Below are 4,723 nucleotides of genomic sequence, written 5' to 3' on the forward strand. Positions count from 1 at the left end.
GGAGGATCCTTGGAATGGAGCGAGTGTATTTTGCATGTAAGGAAAGGAGTGAATATTTGTGACCAAAAGGGCCGAGGGCGAGCATTATCTGCAAATATTCTCTCTCTCCTCATTCTGTTCATCTCTGTGGGGGCAAGAATTCCTCCCTGCTCTTGACTTTGGGCTTTGTTATTTTACTCGTGTTGGCAAATGAGATATTAATGGATATGACATGAGCAGGGGCTTGATGCCTGTGCTAGTGAGTGTGCTGTCTTGCACTTCTGTCCTTGCCCTGAGAAAAATGTGACATGGGCTCAGGAGAGTGAGAGAGATGTGGCGCTGCCCTGGGTGATCTGTAGGCCTGTAGCCTGAAGCAAAGCCACCCTAAATGACCCTCGAGCCTATGGTGAGAAATACTTATTGTTGTATGCCACTGTGATATTTGTGGTTGTGACACAGCAGTAGTTGACTGAGATGACCCACAATAGCAGCCTGGAGCCTCGTGGCTTCCCGAAAGTTAGAAGTGAACAAATAATTGCCTAAAACATTGGGAGTACGTCAGTGCCAACAGGAAAAAAAAAATGATAATAGCCTTGGGATAAGCTGAGAAGGTTCTCCTGACTGCCTTGAAAACTCAGCATGAAGGGTGGGTCCTGGGAAAGGTGGGGAGCCATACAGAGCAAGTGTACCTCAAAGTCTCCCATGCTGGTCACAGAGAAGGAATAAAGAGTCGGTTGAGGTTGTGGGTGAGGTGAATGGGTTTATAGACTGAGGTTGCCCAGGAATTCTCAGTGTATATATACAGTGTACATACTTAATGTTTGATATATTTGTTATACAGTAATTTTCTGATAATTAAACTTCTTAATATAACTTTGTGGTAAAAGTGCTTTTCCCACATTCCAGAGATTACCAGGAGTCTGAATTTTTTTTTTTTTAAAAATCTTGTTGTATTGTATATATTTTTAGCAGGAAGTAGAGTAAAAATAAATAGATTAACCAGAAGTGCTGGGAAAGGGGGTTGGGTAGGAAAGAAAAAAAGCCATTCAGAAATAGACCGGGAAACTAATTACCTGGATAAACCTACGTAAAAAAAAATTTATTGTTTAAGACAGGGGTCATAAACTCAAACATCTTAGGGGCTAGGCAGGTGACATAACCAAGTGAAGCAGGCTGGTTGGGGACTGCAGTGATGTGGAGAGTGTGTGCCCGGTCCAAGCAGGGCAGGTGTGACTTGGTTTCCTCCGATTGCTGCCATGTGGGAATGGAGTCTCATGTCACCAAGTCTTCTGAGTTCTCCTGAGAAGCAGAGCTGCCACGTGTGCCTGTGCCGGTCGCACATTGCAGAAGGCTGCTCAGCTGATAGAACAACTGGAGACCGGAGCACAGTCCAGCGCAGGCTGAAGCACTTACCGAGCCCCGGGGCCGGGGCACATGACTTGGGGAGCAGAGGTAGGCTGGATTTCAGCCCCCACTCATGCCCTTTGTGTAGCACACAGTCGTACTGGGTGGAGAATGCAGGACCCCACTCCCACTGTGGAATTCCTCTTTCCCCCTGCCCCTGGCAGCCCAGACACAGGCATCTTGCGTGAGTGATAATAGTACAGAGATGAAGAGGTCACATGGGGTGGCATCAGCTGTGTTTAGGTATGTTTAAATGGTGATTGATAGAGCACTTTTGAAAACACTGAGTTGCCAAACAGAACTCTCTGGCATGCTGATGAGCCATCTGGTCTCCGGCTAGCCCCTTCTGGATTACTTCTTCCAAGTACAAAAGGGGGATTATGAGTGTTCTCACCTGTTCTTAGTAACTTCTGCATGAGTGTAGCTTTCTGCTTCTTGAAGTTCCCCTAAATTGTGTTTCACCACAGTAGGCATCACAGCAGAGGGCAGGGAAAATCTCTTTTTTCTTTTCTTTTCTTTTTTTAAACACCTACAGCAAACTGGTCTTCCTAGGTGGTCTCCCATCCAAGTACTAACCAGGCCTGACCCTGCTTAATTTCCAAGATCAGACGAGATCAGTCACATTCAGGGTGGCATGGCCGTAGACAAAAATCTCCTTTTTCTAGATGGTTTGCATTTGGTCTCAGTTGTACTACAGCTTGGTCTCAGAGTGTATCAGCTCTGTGATTTTGGTCGTCTTTTTATCATGCTGACCCTCAACTTTTTCGTCTATAAAATGGGAATTTGGATGCTGGTACTTCTTGCCTCCCAGGGACACTGTAAGGGTCACGTCCAACGAGATGACATGTGGGGAAGCACTTTGCAAGCTCTGACAACACTATGTAAACATAAGGTATCATTAATGCAGCTGCTGAGACATGAGAATTCATGTTGCTGATGATTGAGCCAGAGATGGGGGAACGGGGCATGGAGCAGGCCACTTGATATTGTCAAAATGCTGATAAAAAGGTTTTGCAACTCACTGCTTTCCCAGGCTACCCACACTGCCTACTGCCGTAAACCCGTGCCTTTCTCACAATAGTAAATATTTGTATGACACCTTAACATTATTTTATTTGACCCTCACGACAGTCACATGGGGTATCGGTTATCATTTCCATTTGCTGGTGAGGAAACTGAGGCTCAGAGACCCACAGTTTACATGACTGGTAAGGAGCCCAGTTAGGGAGTGAATCCAGCTCTTCCCATTGTGGAAATTCTAGTTCACAGTGCTTCCTAATATTTTCCTGGGATGATTAGAGGCCAACGTGGAGCTCAGCAGCACCATCAGTGATAGCAAAGACTCCTGGGCAATGCTCAGGACTCAGGAGGGGATCACTGAGTGTCCGGCGAGCGGAGGCTCCAGCCCAGAATCCCTTCTCTCCATCTTCTGGGAACAGCAGCCTCTACTTCCAGCTTTGTGGGGGCCGCCTCCTTCTCTATTCAGTGTCATTCTGTGTGAAGCTGCCTCTCCATGCTAAAGAGGGGCATGTGATTTAATCTAGACCAATGAGATACATGCTCCCGAGCATTCGAATCTTGGAAAATTACATACGGGGGTAGAAGGACGCTGTAGCTGGGTCGTCCCTAGGCCAGGCCTAGTACAGCAGTTCTCAGAATCACCCCAGAAGACTTGTTAAACCCAGAATGCTGAGCCTGCCTTCAGAATATCTGATTCTGAAAGTCTGGGTATGGGCCCCAATAATTTGCATTGCTAACAAGTTTCCAGGAAAGGCTGCTTGCTGATCAGGGGACCACAGTCAGAGCTTCTCCACCAGGTGTGATTTTGATGCCCCGGGGACATACGGTACTGTCTAGAGACTTTTTTGATTTTCACTACTGGAGGGCCGCTACTTGCATTTAGTCAGTAGAGGTCAAGGATGCTGCTAAACATCTTACATCACACAAGACGGCCCTCACAACAAGGAATTATCCAGCCCAAAATGTCAATAGTGCCAAGGCTGAGAAACCTTGCTATAAATGAATGGGCTAAGTGCTTCCGTGCTGAGGTCCCAGGGATGCCCGGCCCCTGCCTCGCTCCAAGCTCTCCCATCGAGGCTGTGGGCCACCCCAGTATCCTTCCAAACGTTCTTTCTTCTTTTACTTAGAGTCAGTTTTTGTTGCTTGCAAAGAAAGATCCAATGAGATTTAACTATTTTAGAGGGGTCAGGCTGGTGTTAGGGAAGAGCCTGGGCTGGTTTCTGGGTTAGAATGACAAATAAACCACATGCACTTGTTTCCTTTCCTCCGATGGCCCTCTTCCCTTCACTTAACTCTGTACACTATTCCATTTTAAATATATACCGTAATTTGTTTATCCATTCTGCTATTCTTGAGCATTTAGATCATTTCCAGTTTTTCTTTTTTCTCCTGCTATCAACAATGCCACAATAAAACACTCATACATAAATGCTTGTGCTTGTACGTAAGAGTTTCTCTGAGGTTCATGATCCGAAGTGAGATTGCTAGGTCATGACATTTGGATAACTTCACTTTTACTGAGTACTGATAAACTGCTCTCTAAGATGGTTTTTGTCAATTCATTCTCCCACCAGAGGTGTGTCAATATCTCCCCAGATCCTCATCAGCACTCGGTGTAGACAGATGTATTAATTTTTGCAATCTGTTGGGTAACTCATTTTAATCTGCATTTCCCTGATCACGAGTGTTGTTGACCATATTTTATTGCTCACTTGGGATTTTCTTTTTGAAGATCCTGCTTCACGTTCTTTGTCCCTCTTCTTTTTATTTTGCTGGGTTTTTTTTTCTTGCTTGTTTAATTTCTTCGTGATTTGTGGGTGTTATATATCCTGGACACCAGTCTATTATCGGTCATGTGAACCGAACATCTGTGATTTGCTGTTTAACTTTGTTTATGGTGTCATTTATTGTACAGAACTTAAAATTTTTACTGTGGTAAAATGTATTCATCTTTTTCTTTTTGGATTATTTCTTTTTCATCCTGTTTTATGGATTTTTCCGTATGCCAATATAATAAAGATACTCTCCTCTAGGTTTTTAAAAAAAATCTAAAGCTTTTAAAAATATCTAGTCTTTAATCCATCTGGAATTTATTTCCACTTGTAGAGTGGGTCAGAAATTTTCATTTTTCCATGTGGGTAGCTAGTTGGCTCAGCACCAATTATTGAACAACCCATCATTCTCCCTATTGATCTATAATGCCACCATTGCGTGTAGTTACTTTCCATTCATTTATGGGTCTTTTTCTGGGCTGTCCATTCTGTTCTACTGGTCTATTTGTTAGTTTCTGTCTCAATACCACACTGATTGTGCCACGTGC

The 4,723-nt window shown here is 44.3% G+C and overlaps 1 pseudogene; it reads right to left on the reverse strand.

Moving 5' to 3' along the window:
* Positions 1-1,909: 1,909 nt before the first annotated feature.
* Positions 1,910-2,029, reverse strand: LOC111742958 (annotated as a pseudogene).
* Positions 2,030-4,723: the final 2,694 nt, after the last annotated feature.

This window comes from Pteropus vampyrus, unplaced genomic scaffold (genome assembly GCF_000151845.1).
Source record: "Pteropus vampyrus isolate Shadow unplaced genomic scaffold, Pvam_2.0 Scaffold104, whole genome shotgun sequence".
NCBI lineage: Eukaryota > Metazoa > Chordata > Mammalia > Chiroptera > Pteropodidae > Pteropus > Pteropus vampyrus.